General features: G+C 41.6%; 1 protein-coding gene across 1 annotated transcript in view; it reads right to left on the bottom strand.

The window, feature by feature from the left end:
• LOC118206854 (BMP/retinoic acid-inducible neural-specific protein 1) overlaps positions 1-16,936 on the bottom strand; it is a 136,910-nt gene that overhangs the window by 98,671 nt on the left and 21,303 nt on the right. The gene's annotated exons all lie outside the window — the stretch shown is intronic.

The following is a 16,936-nucleotide window of genomic DNA, read 5'->3' as shown; positions in this document are numbered from 1 at the left end:
AGAGGGGGAGAGGGAAGGAGAGAGAACAAAAGGAAGAGAGGGGGAAGAGAGGAGAGAAAAAAGAAGGGAGGTAGAGAGAAGGAGAGAGAGAATAGATATAGGGGGAGAGGGGGAAGAGAGAAGGAGAAAGCAGAGGGAAGGAGAGAGAGAAGAAGAATAAAGAGAAGGGAGAGGGACACAGAGAGGTAAGAGAGAAGGAAGAAGAGAGAGATGGAGAGAGAGAGGGGGAGATGGAAGGGGAGAGATCCTGTCTTCTCAGAGCCCTAACGGCCTCTTCCTGTCACAGATATTTGCCAAGATCAACAGCTGGGGTCAGGGATGCTTGAGTTTCAGGGTGGAAGAGGATGTGTCTGTCCCTCTCATAATGACACAAAGTGCCAGCATCACCGAGAACTATTTGCAGGCCCTTCGGGACAATATGAGGCTGCCTCGGTCACGAGTTCATTTTATTTTTTTCCTTTTTTCTAAATTTGTTTGGTGAGGCGGGAATGTCATGACCTTCAGAAATCATAGCTCAGCAGTCCGCCAGCACAATAATTAAACTCTTGTGTCGCCCCAATCGGCCAATCAGCCGAGCCGGGGATCAATGGGAGATTTAAAATACAAACCAATGCACTAATGGGCTGAGTTATTGTTCCAATTTACCTGCACCTGAAGATTTATTGTCTACCAATCTGTTCTGGAGAGAGCCGGGGAGAGGGGGTGGGCGGCAGTGTGGGGGTGGCAAGGGGGTGATCAATGAAGAGCCAACGCAAATCCATCTCGAGCTGTCATGGGAAATGCCGCGCGGCCTGTCTTTAAGCCGCGGGTGATCGAACGCCAATCGCGGGTTGGTTAGCGCAGAGCGGAGTCCGAATGTCTCCCATGGAGGGGGGGCGGTGGCGGTGGTGTCGGTGGGAGCATGTTGTAAAGTCACCAAGGCTCCAGCAATAACAATGAATAAAAGTGAGCGACATCACGGGCAGGGTCTGGCGCCACGCCTCGAACGCTCGGGGTGATGGAGCGCCGGGTTTTTACGGCGGGTTTCATGGGGTCAGCGACAGCCCCAGCCCTTCTCTGTTTTTGATGTATTTTCCTCTCGCTTCTCATTGGTCCACCCAAAGCACACACCACTTTACAAAGTCAGCGGAGAGGCTCGAGCGGAACGTGCCAGTAAATCGTATTTTTGCCCAAAGGAAGCGCTTTTCAAAAGGCTCGCTCCGCAGCATCCCCAAATCCCCTCAGTTCGGCAGCACCCAGAACCCCCCCCCCCCCCTTCGCGCGGCACGTCAGCCACACATACGCGCAGGCAGTCCGGAAAGGCTGTGTCATTCGGCTTAATGTCCGATTAATCGGGTGCGCGTCGGGGACCGAGGGGGTACTGCGGTTGCGCTGCGGTCAGGGCTGGAGAGACCGCGATCGCTTTGGCTCGACCGTTTTTCACCGGAGGCGCGAGATGAGGAGCCGCTGTGGCGTGAAGATGAGACAAACTTCTGCAACCTGCTAGAAATGTCACAACATATCTTCCGCTCAGTCAGACAGACTTGAGGAAAAGAGAAGGAGTGAGAGAGAGAGAGAGAGAGAGAGAGAGAGAGAAACCTGCATAACAAGGTAATTTATTCTCTCCAGTGCGGGGGGCAGTGGATGAGGACTTCATTTCCAAACCAGATGGTTTGATTCCTAAGTGAGAGCTGACATCCAACCTGCACGGCATCAGTGAAAATATTCAGGCCATTTACATGCGTAATATGCAATTCCCTGCATGAGGCAGCCTCAGATCAACAAACAGGGTCTCTTATTTTCACCTGGAAACTACCGCTCCCCAAATATAGGAGCAGTTGGGCCTGGTTCAGCGGAACGGCTCCTGTGGCATGCGGTGGGTTCGGGCTCCGCCTGTAGATCAGCGCCCTGCTTTGTTTGCCAGCAGATTCATTCCCCACACAAACCGCTCACAGGCACAACCAGCTGCTCCAGGTTCTCGTCCCCCCCTCATCCCCCCCCCCCCCCCCCCCCCCTCCCCCGGACATATGTTCACAGCGAGAGCGCAAATGGCGCAAGACTCCAGCAGTGCACCAGCCCCTCACCGCCGCCACAGCACCATAGCGCAACATGCGGCACAGGCGGCGGTCCGAGTCACGGAAAAACACGAGCAGCGCCGCGTTCGCGTTTCCAGCGACGGGGCCCTCGCGTCCTGCGACAGCCGAACATAAATCATTCAGAGGGCTATCTTCACTTGCCTCCATTCTGCTGACAACGGCTTCACCGACACCCTCTTTCTGAGTGTGGTCTCTCTCTCTCTCTCTCTTAATCATTCATTTATTTATTTAATTTCCGTGGACAGTCTGCCTTCCCCGTGCTTCAAAGCCAAGTGATTTCAAAAACAGGTGTGAAGAAACCTGCATGCAGCATACATCTTACATTGTACACTCAGATATGTCTGCAAATAGCCTATGAAGAACTGACAGTACAAGAGAGTTGAGAGATTGAGACGGAGAGCCCCTGTTTCTTTCAGTCTTTTCTGTTCAGTTGCTGTCCTATAAAATTTAATATAGACTACTTTGATCCCTTCTTAAAAGCATTTGAAAATTCCAGTTCCTAGCTAAAGTTCCCGTAAACGCATTTTTAATCTGGTGTGGTGTCTTGTTGCCATTTGCTTTGTTGTTTAATTCTTATAGTTTAATTTCATTGATCTGGTATCCACACTTTGAGCAAATAGGAACCTGCTAATTTCTCCTTTCAGTCTAACATGTAGGCTACTCATTTGGAAAAAGTAGCCTCTTTCATAAGTAATTTTTTGCCACAGTTATAGCTGCAAATGAAAGCATTAGTTAATCTGACTGATTCACACCTAGGATATGGGACATTTAATCTTCATGGCATGCATTCCTGACAACGTGTGGTCTTAAAAGAATAAATCATTTCTGGATAATTAATCCTAAATTAGGATCTAAATTAGAAATTGTGGTTATGGTTAGAATAAAAAGCAGAAAATTCAGTTGGTCCCCAGTCTGAAAAGAGCCTCCCTGCACTAGAATATTTAGGATCTCTCGACCAGGCTAGCAAGCTGCAAGGGATCAAAGTCTAGATGCACCAGAGGGCCTGGCTCACAATGGGGCATATGTGTGTGAGAGCCGTGTATTATCACAGAGGTAGAGGAAGGCCTTGGCTGAACACTGTGAGACTACACAATACAGAACCTGCACCTCAAACTAGCAAAGATATTCCATTCGCCAAATATATTAATCTTCATGTGGTTAAACTTATAGATTTTTGTCTGATTCGTATTTAAATTGTAATGCCAGTTTAATGCCAGTTCAATGCAAACACAGTATTTTCTTTTCGAAAAATATCTTTGATTGATGAACCTGCCAAGCTGTGTGATGCAAAATACAATTTCTTGCATTCCGAGTCAAAATCATGGAAAAACTGAAACTGACTGATGCTAAGAACGTCCGTTTCTATAAAGGGAGCATGATACAAGATAAATGGTCCACAGCTGGCATAGCTATTCAGAAGGCACAGTAAACTGTTTGCCAACCAGAACCTATTTGAGTAATAGAGAGAGATTATACGTCTGATGATCTCAGCGTTAAGAAAAAAATTGCCCATCCTGTAACAGTCTGACCCTGCTACTGAGTCAATAACACATTTATACGCAGTTGATACAAATTTAAATGAAAACGTATCTCATGAAAACTACTTATTACAAGCTTTGTTTACATATTTTCACTGCCATATGTAATGTTATATTTAGGGAAATTAATCTTTTGTATTAGTTTGGGAACGGGACCTTAAACACTAGTTTATTAAGGGGATCTGTAACAATAATTTGAGAAGGAGATTGATAAAGGTTTAGTTAGGGGGATCTTTGACAGTTCTTATTTTCTTGGGGGAATTCATTATTCGTTTTGGGCATAGAATCTATAACAGTTTGGTAGCGTGGGGAAGATGTTGGTTACAGTAACTGTAATTTTGGTAAGTGAATGGTAAGCGGTGATTTTGTGCTAGGGACAGCAAGGAGTGCTGAGAAGTTTCCTTACACTGAAGGCCCTGTTTAGGCCTCTCTCTTTCCTCTCCTCCAGGGCTCGGCGGAACTTGGTGACCCAGTTTCCCGCAGCTTTTTATGCCTGGAGCTCGTACCAGTTGTGGAGACACAACACGGGCTCATTAGCCTAGCTGAATTCAAATGATTCTCTCATCTTAAAAGTTGTTTATTGTTAATATGAAGAGTACACTACAATGATGGATGTGAGCACCAGAGAGGAGTAAAAGAATGGTACATTTAGATGAATAATTCCATATATTTAAAATAAACAAATAGATAAATAAACAAACCGATAAATAATAAGGTATTGTTGTAGATTTTGCATCCCTCATTTTTATATTTTGAGATTTAATTGTCTGAGATCTGAGCTTCAAGCAGTTCAGCTGATATTCAAATGATTTGCTGTCTCTTTCATACAGACATGTATGCAAAGACAACACTCACAATAGACAGCATTTGTAGCCTTGGTATACAAGCAGTTAGCATCAATTTCTGCATTCCTCTGCAAAAGCTCTATCATTCACGTTTTCTCATCTTCAGTGTTTACATCACTTATATTAACAAACCAAACTTGATTTTATGAAAAACAAACATGTATGTGCATTGTATTTGCAAGTCAAAGCCCCACCCTCTGGTGGCAGTTGGATGAGAGACATTATTCATTATCTCTTAGAGTTAGAGAAAATTCAGTCCTCCCCCAGAGGGTTCTTTGGCAGATCTTTTAGGATATGGCAGCCAGCATTACATTTGTAAATGGCACAGCACTTGGTGCCATTGCAGAGCCCTGGGGGAACACAGATAGAGGAATCTTTTATTCTCTTTCTTTCTCCTTGGATTCAATGAATTCAAATTTACCTGTGTTTACGTTTTCTGATAATGAACAAGAAATTGTTTCAACTAAAAAGAGACAACAGCAGACAGAAGCACAAAGCACAGAGTTTTCCAGGATTTACTCAAGGATTTGCATATCATTGTAAGTCAAAGGTTTAAATCCAACTTAAATTGTTTTATTTATTTTCACTTTGATTAAATGCCTATCCCTCAACAATATAATTGTCTTGCTCATTGCCTAGAGTCCATTTTCTTAGCTTCATCTTTTCCAGTTGTTTTGGCTATTGTAACTTGCTCAGATCAAAATGACATGCTTGCCCTGTGATCTTCAGCTAAAAACACATGGAATTACAGTAAAGGCTTTTGCAGGGGAATAAAACACACAGCTACATTGAGTCTTCACTTCAGTTCACCGAGCTAGCAGAAAACTAAGTGTGCCAGCAAATTTCATGTGAATCCAACACTATGTCGCCATCAGTTAGACTCACATGCGTGCACATATTGCATGTATGAAGGAACGTGGGTTCTATTAGCCTCCAACATGGCCCCAATATGCCAGATGTCTACTCCTTTGCTCCAGCTAATGGAAACATAACAATGAGGAAATTACCCTCCAAAAAAATTAATGAATAAATACAATTCGGTATAAATTCAATCAGTTCAATCAGTCTACATTTTCTTTTGTTGCTCACAAATATGAACCTGGGTTTCCTTAACATCACCTTGCAAAATTTCTGTTTTCATTTATTTTTTCAGTTGCTCAATTTAACATAATATTCTTAAAAAAGATTTGTATTTTTAAGTGGCAATTAAAATATGCTCAATTTGAGTGTGTGATATGCAAAAACATAAAGAAATAATTGCTGAAGAATGCAGAACATTAAATGCTTAAAACATTTTAAGGGAAAGACATACCCTGAGGAGTTCCAGTTGGACCCCACATATTTGTATGGAACATGGCAGAATAAAATTCAGGGACTGTACCATGGACTAGCCTTAACTATCATCTCATGTTAATACACAGCCTTATGGTTTTTAGATGACCTTTCACCATTCAAAGAATAATTCAATATATGTGCTTACTTTATTTTATCAAAACCCATAATACCTAATATCAATTTTTAAATATAAATAGCTGAAAGCTAAATACAACGCCTGAAAGGGTAGAATGTATCTTTTCAGGCGTTGCTGAAATTTGTATCTGAAAATGAAATACCAAGAAAATTGTTTTTCAAAAAGCAATTTTGCAAGTGACAGTTAAAGTATTTTCTAGCCTTAGACTTAATTGCTGGTTTTTGCTTCATTAAAATAATTGCCTCTTGATGATAAACAACCTGGACTTCCAAAGCAAAAATGTACTAATATGTACATATAATTTAGCTTTGGTATAGAAAGGATACAAAGGAGTTCTGACTAATTAATTTAAAATCATCCACTCAAACTGTCTGCTGAAGTTACTGTGTGATGACAGCAATGTGGCTAATAATATTTATGCTCATGTTCACTGAAATGTGCTGAAAAATAAGAAATCCTGCCACACAGTAGCACAACTCTCCCAAGAGAAAATCCTCAGTAACTTATAAACAGGGAATTTTGAGCTTTTACAGAAATATAGTATGCTGTAGACAAGAGAATGTTCTGTTTATATATCTTTGTCTCTTACATTCTGTCTGAGGTGGATTATAGCATAGTAAGCAGAACAGCTAATTGGCATTACAAACACCTCCAAACCCCATGAACCCATAAATACCCCTACCATCCATTCATCCCCAGATGACATACAGTACCATTGCCATGTTCTTATGTATTTGCTAATAGTCGAACAAGCTTTGCATGAAGAGGCACTGTAGTTTTAGAAGTTTAAATTCTTGGTCTCTATTGCCCTTGTTAAATCTGAGGCCGTCAGCTCTGAAGTGAGAGCTGAGATGAGAGCTTGGATCTGACTTTGAAGATCTTGTTTCTGTCTTTTAAGTTCTTTGCGGATGAAACGGCACTAAAGGTCTCAATGGTGGATCTGTGCAAAGCCCTTTCATGAACACACAGGCACAGCTACATTTGCTTCGGGGATGGAAACTCGCTCAATTACATGACATAGCCTTTTTTCTCTGTCTCTCTGTTTGCTGGCTTGTTGCATTTTCAATTGAGCAAAACTATTATTAAAACGCCGTTATTTCAGGAAATGGAGATTGGTTTATATTTTATTTATCTTGCTGTGACTCATTAATATTCCATTTCTGGGTTTGTATTCCATTATGCTGATTTGTTAAAAAGGAAATTACTGTTAGAAAAATAGTTGCTTGTCCTTCCTTGCAATTATAGTAATTTTAATAAACAATAATGTTTTAAAGAATATGCTGCAGTTAGATGTGGCTATAGGAAAACAGAGTGTTGCATGAAGCAGCAGACATTTAAGAATGAATTAATAAAGTGCACTTTAAAAAGTCAACTTTATTTCACCCTGGAAAACCCCTATCATAATGCAACACCTGCAGGAGAAGGAATGGTGTCTTATCTTCAACTAACAGCCCCCCAGCTCTTCTGCAGTTCCATATGTCAGTAAATACGAGGGAATCTTCTACAAACATTTCTAACACGATTAAGAACAAGAGCAAGAAGAAGCAGTCAAGTCAGTGCCTCTGGTTTCCTCTGAGGAGAGTCACTTTTCTGGAGGAAAAAAAAATGGATTCATCATAGGATGCTTGGTTATTAAAGACGCTATGGACAAGAGTGGGCAGTGGGGGAGGTATGTGAAAACGTGGTGTCTGGTTGCCTTGAAATCATTTTCCATCTGGCCATTTTGTGCCATCAGATAAATCAGTTTTGTGTTCCCCTGAGACCTGGCAGAAAAAAAGCCTACATTTTTTTGACATTTTGTCTTGGATGACAAAAAAACATGTTGCAGCAAAAATATTTTCTGGAATATTTATTCATTTATGCATGTAAATAGAATTCATTTGGGGTGTAGGTTTCAGCAAAGTACAAATATATGGTTGTTCAGATTAAGTCCAGAGATGTCAGGTGGCAAAAATGAATTGGCGGGTCTGACAACATGGAGGATATCTGACAAAAATGACATTTCATATTCTACAGCCGTAACAAATCCCAATTCTAAATCCTTTTTTATTTTTTTGAATTGTGTATATGCCTGATTAACAGATGTCCTTGTCCAGGGTGAATTCCTTAAGGAATATCCAGTTGAATATTTATAAAAGCAGTTTGAGTTTTGCATCCTACTAAAAGGCCTAACACTCTTTGCAACCTCAAATTCAAACCCACAACTTCCCTTTTAAAAGCTCAGATCCCTAATCTCAATGCCTGACTGCAGAGAAGTTCATTTACTGGGTCTTCTGTAGTCATCTGTCACCCCACTCTAGCCAACTTTAGTCAACCCACTTACCTCTGAAGTGGGATGAGATTAACTGTTATAATTGAGTGAAACACAGTATCGACAGAGAGAAATACAGAAAACGGATTTTTCAGAAATAATTACAATAAACCTAGTTAGGGTTTAAAGCTTGAATGTTATCTGAGTTTTTTTTTATATTTACCAGATTCTCTAATCCTTACAAAAAAGGTTAGAAAATTCAGAAATGATACCAAGTTATCAGTGTCACAAGTAACGTTCAGTCAGTTATTTAATGTGCCATGGTAGGCGCATGAGAGAGACCCCTAAACCACTGAAGACAGCAGTGTCGTATAATGGGTAAGGAACTGGTCTTGTAACCTAAACCTAAACTCACTTAACCTGCTTTGTCTCAGTATATATCCACCCAAATAAATGGGTGCAATATAAATGCTTTGTAAAAGTTGCGTAAATTTCTCTGGTGAAGAACTTCTGCGTAGTACCTGTAATGTAATGTACTGTAATACAACTGCAATGGCTGTTGCTAATATGATATTTTGTTCATTTATTGAATGCTTATTATTCATTAAATACATATTATTTGAGATCATAAAGTAGGCCAACATAACAGATTGAAAGGACTTTTTATTGTAAAATATGATATAATAATTATAATAATGTTAATTTATGTAAACTGCTTGAGGAATATTGTAGTTTGGCTAGCTAGTTTCTTATAAGTAGTTTAGAATAAAAATAAAAAATAAAAAAAACTTTTGCAAGAAAATAAATTAGAGCTCACAGAAGCAACCAATCTCATTGCAAGTGATAGGTTCCCAGTTTTATGTAGTATACATATATATATTATATGTAGTGTATTGTGTTTCCGTTTCTGCCATCACTGTGTCTGTAGTTTGTATGCCTGTATGTCTAGCACCTCTGTAGTGTGTCTCCGTATAACACCTCTAGTGTCTGCAGCAAGGAGGTCACATTCCTATGCTAAATGGCTGCGAGGGTCCACAGGAAGGGACAAGACCATTTGTCTCCGGTCCACCACTTAACTCAACCTTTTGATGTGTATGAATGAAAACTGTATATCTAGGCACCACACAGTGTGATGGGCAGAGATTCTCTCAGCGCAGCGCCCGAGTGTGCTGGGTCTGTCTCTCCCTTGCGCATTGAATTAAACCACAAATCCTCTGAGGAAACTTTGTCAGCGTGTTCTTCATCGTCCTGCATTTGACTCCACGAATAAGGGCAAGATATCCTAACAGTTTTGGCGACCACGAAGGGACAGGAAATATCTTCCACTTGAAACAACGAGAATCAACAAGAAGGTGAGTATCTTTTATTAAACACAACTTACCACCTTCATTAGGCGTTGATTTTCCTTGGTGCAATTGGGAAGTGACTCCTGTTCTGTATTTTAAGAAATAGTTATGTGGACGGGACTTTGATGTAACAACTGATAATGAGTTTGTCTTTTAATGTTGACGTCATTTTAATGTGGTAGTGCTAGCAGTATTAACAGAGTACGCGGGAGCGTCAATCTGTTCAGTAACGTCTGCGTGCTGAAGTAGAGCACGGCAGCGTTCCGGACCACGTCGGGTCCTCGACGCTGAGAAACGCGTCGGTTTAGTAACGTGTGTCGGTATTTGACAGAAGGACACGTTTCGAGCCACGTCGGGCTCACGGGCGAAGTAGCGTCCACTTTCCTTAGTAACGTCTGCGTGCTGGGTGAAGTCACGTAACGTTCCGGACCACGTCGGGTCCACTACGCCAAGAAGAGCGTCTGTTTAGTAACGTGTGTCGGTATTTGGCAGAAGGACACGTTTCGAGCCACGTCGGGCTCACGGGCGAAGTAGCGTCCACCTTCCTTAAAACAGTAACGTGTGCCGGTATTTGGCAGAAGGACACGTTTCGAGCCACGTCGGGCTCACGGGCGAAGTAGCGTCCACCTTCCTTAAAACAGTAACGTGTGTCGGTATTTGGCAGAAGGACACGTTTCGAGCCACGTCGGGCTCACGGGCGAAGTAGCGTCCACCTTCCTTAAAACAGTAACGTGTGTCGGTATTTGGCAGAAGGACACGTTTCGAGCCACGTCGGGCTCACGGGCGAAGTAGCGTCCACCTTCCTTAAAACAGTAACGTGTGTCGGTATTTGGCAGAAGGACACGTTTCGAGCCACGTCGGGCTCACGGGCGAAGTAGCGTCCACCTTCCTTAAAACAGTAACGTGTGTCGGTATTTGGCAGAAGGACACGTTTCGAGCCACGTCGGGCTCACGGGCGAAGTAGCGTCCACCTTCCTTAAAACAGTAACGTGTGATATTTCCGGTGTGTGTCGTTTTGGGTCAGAACACATCAGACGAGGGAGCGTCTGTGTAATAATTTGTTGGACAGGTTTTGGTGTTGCTGATTGCTGTTAGTAGCCTAAGTGTTTCGGAGTAACACTGCGAATTGTGAAAAAACTTGGGCTGCGTGCCAAAGTGTGTGCAAGAAGAGAACCTTGGTTGTTTACCAATGCGAGTGAATGCGAGAAAGTGCACTCAATGTTGTTTTGTTCGGAGCTCCATCAGTGTTGTCATGTCTACAGAATAACGTATTGTTGTGTTAGGCCTACGTGATATGTTTGTTATATGTGTACACAATATAGTATATATAACCCATATAATATAAGAGTAAAAGCGCATATTTTCCTTTCGTGTAGTTAATACTTTCGGCTCATGATAGCTAATCCGCGTAATTCTGAAGGGCTACCAACTACGGGAATGATGACGGAGAAAGAGGTTTTATGCGGGGATCTAATGGCAGCGGCATTAAAAGCTATGGTTAAAAGATATGGGAAAGCAATTAGAACTAACCCCCCATTCCCTAGCAAAAATGATTCCGGGGTAATTTCAAAGAAGGCATTGAACGTATGGTGGTCCCAACAGAAAAATAATAAACAGAAAGGTAAATATGCAGCAATGTGCGTAGTGATGGCATATAAAAGCGCAGCACACAAACTCAAACAATATGAGGGAGAGCTGGAGCGCTGTCGTAGCGAAATAGACGAGCTGCAAAGGTGTCGTAGTGAACTAGACAGCAAAAACAAACTGTTAGCTAAGGTACAGGAGGATTTGTACAAGGCTCCCCCATATTCACAGGTTATGGATGATATATCTGTAGAGCCTAGTGCCCCAATGGCCCCCATAGCAGTAGACTCGATTCCGAATCCGGATCGGAGTGAGGGACAGCCAAGTATTATAACACAAATCAAACATACACCACTAAGTCCTTCTGATTTGCGTAGCATGGTTCGGGAATTACCCGATCTCAAAAGAGATGACCCGAACATGGCGTTTTGGGAGAAAATAGCACAGTACATGACGGTGGGGGGATTACATGCTTTCGACGTTTATGTGTTAACAAAGGCAAAATGTCCAAGTGCTGTATGGAGCGAGTTAGGGGAATTTAATAACTCTGCATGGGCATCTGTCCGCTTCACATCCACGCTTGAGATGGAAGAAGCAGTGGAAAAGTTCAGGAAGACCGTTTATAAAGCTCTAGGTACAGGTTCCAATCTGTATTCATTATATCTTACCCGCCAACAACACGAAGATGAACCTTTTGATAGGTATATTGACGAGAAATACAGTTTGTACTCCACATATGGTAATGCAGGTGACAATCCAAGTAAAGATAACCCCGATTTCCTGATGAATGTACTCGAGGGAAGTGTAGCTTTATACCAGGACACAGCGGGTAAGGCTGGTTTTCGACCGAAGGATTGTAGCGACTTAATTTCGTGGGCTGCATGTTTAAATAAATACCATAGTGGTGTAAACAAGGGGGGCGCAAGATCAGGTCTGAGGTCACATTCTCACAATAAAGCACTCCTCCACATGGCTCCGGTACAGGAGATAGCTCCTTGCAGCAACTGTGGGAGATCAGGGCATAGCCAGGCGGACTGTCACAGAGGGAGAAGGACCCAATGTAAGATCTGTCACAAATATGGACACGTTGCCCAGGCATGCAGATCTGGGAATAACCAGTCAGAACGAGGTAGCCAGCTCCAAGACATGTCAAAAGACGAACTCGTTAGATTAATTAAATCGCTTGAAACCTCAGAATAGGATACGTCGGCCCCCATTGCATCAGGTGTTGAGGTTTCGTTCTAATAGCATAAGGACGTGGACACCATAAGTCCCTAAATATTCTTAATTTATGAGCCCAAGATAAGGGAGTAACAGTAAATAAATAAATAAATAAATAAAAAGGGTTATGAGCCCAAGATAAGGGAGTAACAGTAAATAAATAAATAAATAAATAAATAAATAAGGTAGCTAGTGGCACATCCTAACACCATCCTTTCCACAGTTTCTCATGTAAAATACACGCTGAGCAATGTTGGCTTCAAGCTGACACTGAGGTAATGGATCGTTTTTACTTCTCAAAGTAGCATCTTGCATGAGACTTTTGTTAATTACTCAGGATTTTAAAATGGTGTGTGACTTTTGAACTTGTAGGAGACTCCTGACTAGTGCAGTAGCCCCCAATACAAAATGGGGGACTGGTACAAGAAAATAACATTGGTAAAAAAAAAATATATATAATCAATTCCAACTAACTAATCATTTGTTCTCCATTTTAGGATGAGACTGGGTGATGCAGCCACCAGCCGTGCTCCTCTCTGTGAAATCGGGACTGAGTAATTAACACTGAGTAATTAACATTTGCTTTCACCCTTTGAAATTCTTACAGGTTGACCCATGAGGACTCCTGGTGGGTAGTGTATTGGCGGGAAATTGCATGTAATGGGTGACCGTTTAGGTAAACATTGCAGGCTTTTGTCCTAAGTGTGTTTCACAGGATCACAGAACTGGACTTGACCCGGCTGAGGACAAAGAAATGCCTGGTTGAACCTGGAGACAAGGTCCTGGTGAAAAACATAATCGGCAAAATTTGGTCTGGACCACACAGGCTCACGATTCCATCAGCTGTTTCCAGTGACTGGAACTCCGGTGTGGTTCCATTACATTACATTACAGGCATTTCCGCATTCAATAGTTAAGGAAATACAAGGGTGAGACCCAACATGGGGCACAATAATCCCCGTCTACCCTTATAGCCCCTGGGGGCTATCTCTCTTTCCGTGTCTCCATTCAGACACATTTCCAGGACAAGAATGTGCACCAACCTTGCAAGCTGCAGTTGGATTTGGGATGACTTCACAGCGACATTTTCATCATTATGTTGTCATGTTGGATATTTTTGTCATTATATTGTAATGTTGTATATAGTCTGAGAGTGTGGGTTGATACAGGAATAGGTTGGGAGGAGGCAATTAAAATATTGGAAAAGTTTTATATTAATTAGGATAAAAAGGTTGCAGGACTGGAGGAAGATGGTTGTCCCACTCGGAAGGCCATATACGGATATGCCCTTCAGCTAAGAGGTGAGGCACATGCAGCCCTCCAGAGAAGCCTGGCACATGCCCTAAATTGTATAAAGCCTGGCACATGCCCTAAAATGTATAGTGGACCTAAATTTTGAATTCCTCTGAAAGAGAGCCTCTGCCTGCCCGAGTGGCTGTATTAATCAGACACTCTCACATAATCATTCATCACTGGTGTAAAATGCTTTAGGTTAGGTTAGGTTTTCTGTGTAACAAAATTATATATATTAGATATAATTAGGAAACATAAGGATATCGCATGATGGGAGGGAGCCACTGGGTCCACAGCAAATGGCATTTTTTGGTTATAAAATAAATGTTAATAATTGGGATTGGGCTGATACCTGTTAGCAACAGGCACAATATTGGTGACAAAAGGAGGACTACTTTCTAACCAAACTACTGCCTAACACTTCCAACTGCACTAATCCAACTGACACTCCTACCACTATCAGCTCTATTCTGGTCACTCTTGATGTCACCACTAACATCTCTGTTCGAGCACTTGATAGCTGGGTGTAGAACCCTAACACCAAAATGCAGATAAAAGGCAACAACTGTGACCCAATGGCTTAAAGATAGTGATTACTGTCCCTTGGGGTGGGGTTGTTTGTATGTATTGTATGGGTCATTTCTTCCAATGTGTGTGGGTATGTAACATTTTCATTTTTCTGGTAATTAGCATGCACACAGGCCAACCCAAGGAGGATGGGTTCCCCCTGCTGAGCCTTGGTTCCTCTCAAGGTTTCTCCCCTTTACTCTAGGAGAGTTTTTCCTTGCCACTGTCGCCTTGTGCTTGCTCACTGGGGGTACAGGCCTGAATAGGTTATGGTGAATATGGCGTTTGACACCATATTTCCAAATACAAAATGGGGGACTGATAGGTTCCCAGTTTTATGTAGTATACATATATATATTATATGTAGTGTATTGTGTTTCCGTTTCTGCCATCACTGTGTCTGTAGTTTGTATGCCTGTATGTCTAGCACCTCTGTAGTGTGTCTCCGTATAACACCTCTAGTGTCTGCAGCAAGGAGGTCACATTCCTATGCTAAATGGCTGCGAGGGTCCACAGGAAGGGACAAGACCATTTGTCTCCGGTCCACCACTTAACTCAACCTTTTGATGTGTATGAATGAAAACTGTATATCTAGGCACCACACAGTGTGATGGGCAGAGATTCTCTCAGCGCAGCGCCCGAGTGTGCTGGGTCTGTCTCTCCCTTGCGCATTGAATTAAACCACAAATCCTCTGAGGAAACTTTGTCAGCGTGTTCTTCATCGTCCTGCATTTGACTCCACGAATAAGGGCAAGATATCCTAACACAAGGCAGCAAGAGGCCCTCGCTCACAAGCCTTGTATATTATGTCATCAATCAATGGGACACAATCTATTGCCGATTTTTGCCTATTCAAAGTTGAAAACAAAACATATTTTTGTTGTCATGAATTTGACGGTGTAATACACTGTGGGAACATAAAAAAAGATATACTGGTAAAAACCAGCAAAGCCTAAATTGGGGAAAGTGAGACACAGCCGATAAACAAAACAAACAAAATTGATCTTATATTCCAGACCTAAATAAATTTCATTGTTTTTTTCTGAGCTGTTTTTGAGTGTGACTTTGGATTTTATTTTCAGTTGCAGCTTCTACAGCCACATGCCATATATATATATATATATATAAGAGCCGCCAAAGTTAACTCATTAACTCAAACAATTCATTTTTAATGATTAATGTGTTAAAAAAAAAGTTTTATGCAGTTAATCTCTTTTTCTTATTTTGGTGGTAGTTCAGCTCTAAAACCGGATTTCCTACCAACCATCCCATCTTTAGCCATTGTAAGATAATCCTGATCCTGGATCTTCTGCTGGAGGAAATGTCACCCAGCAGAACCTACTGTATTTTGACCTTGGCATGCAATCATAGGTGAGTTGGCTATTGGTAACAACCAAAGAAACACCTAAGCTACTTTTATGACAAGGACAATTCAAAAGTCACAGAAGCACTGCGCATCAGTACCAACTGCAAGCTAAACAGCGACAGCACCTTGAACAGATAGTGTACTGTTTCAGAATGTAACAATCACTGAAAGCCTATCAATCAGACTTCATCATGCTATAGATTGTTACTGCGACTCATCGAGATTTGATGGATACTCTGTAGATAGCATGTGCCTACCCAACATACACATTACCCTCTCGAGATACTGTTGTTTGATAATAGCCAACATATGAAAACGAGAAAGCAGCTGAATTGAAACACGAGCGACGGCCATGCAGATCAGTGCAATAGTGATCAAAAAACAGGTCCACTGGTAATGCTAACAGACTAATTTTTTGAAGCAACAAGCTTAAATAAAAAAAAAATAGGCAGTAGTAGTGACCTTACATTATGGCACACATTTTTCTGAAGCAATAGGAACAATGCACTATCTCAGTTCACTTTTAACGATTATGTGATTTTTAAGAATAATTCTGCCTAAATATTGCATTCATTGTGCTCTATCACCGCATTTTATGCAGTGCAGTATCATGATATTGCTGACCATATTGAGGAAGATTATGTTCAATGTGTTCCACAGTTCTTTAGTATTCGCTTAAAGAATAATAAGTCAATATAAAATGATTAATCACAATTAACCATCAAAATCGTGAGATTAAAAACGCAAATAGCCTGCTCCAACAAACTGCAAATTATGCTGCTGTATATGAAGCAGTGATTCCCAATCATGTGCCTTGGAGGGCCGAGAGTATGCAGGTTTTCCTTCCAACCAATCACTCCCTCGGCTGATTTCATTAGCCTGTCTGGTTGTAGTTGAGTAAATGGCTACTACTGAAAAGTACTAGCAATTCACACAAAAAAGTGAGCACACTTTCCAATGGTAAAAACTGTAAATGTACACTTCTCTTTTCAACTATGTGGGTTCATCTAACGACAGATAGTACTGAAGGATCAGCATAATGAAAACAAAAAAATAGTCATTTCTGGAACATGATAAAACATGCATTTTAATGCATTTCTAGGTGCACTGAAATGTATTAACACATTTATTACACTGCTTTTATTAACGGCAGTGCTATGAGCAGTTGAGCTGGATTGTCAGAAACATCTGCAGACTGCCGATCTCTCCATTTCCCCTCACCAGCGGCGTGTATTTTCTGATCTTATGGCATGGCAAGAGCCATCTCTAAATTGCTGTTGGCTTCATGTATCAAACTTTTGTTGGTTAATAGCTTTCAGTTCCTTTGTAATCAACACATGTAGGCTGCATTGTTTATGGCATTAATGATACCTATATTT

This window comes from Anguilla anguilla, chromosome 10, assembly GCF_013347855.1.
Source record: "Anguilla anguilla isolate fAngAng1 chromosome 10, fAngAng1.pri, whole genome shotgun sequence".
NCBI classification, from domain to species: domain Eukaryota; kingdom Metazoa; phylum Chordata; class Actinopteri; order Anguilliformes; family Anguillidae; genus Anguilla; species Anguilla anguilla.
This window is presented reverse-complemented; position numbering and strand designations above follow the sequence as displayed.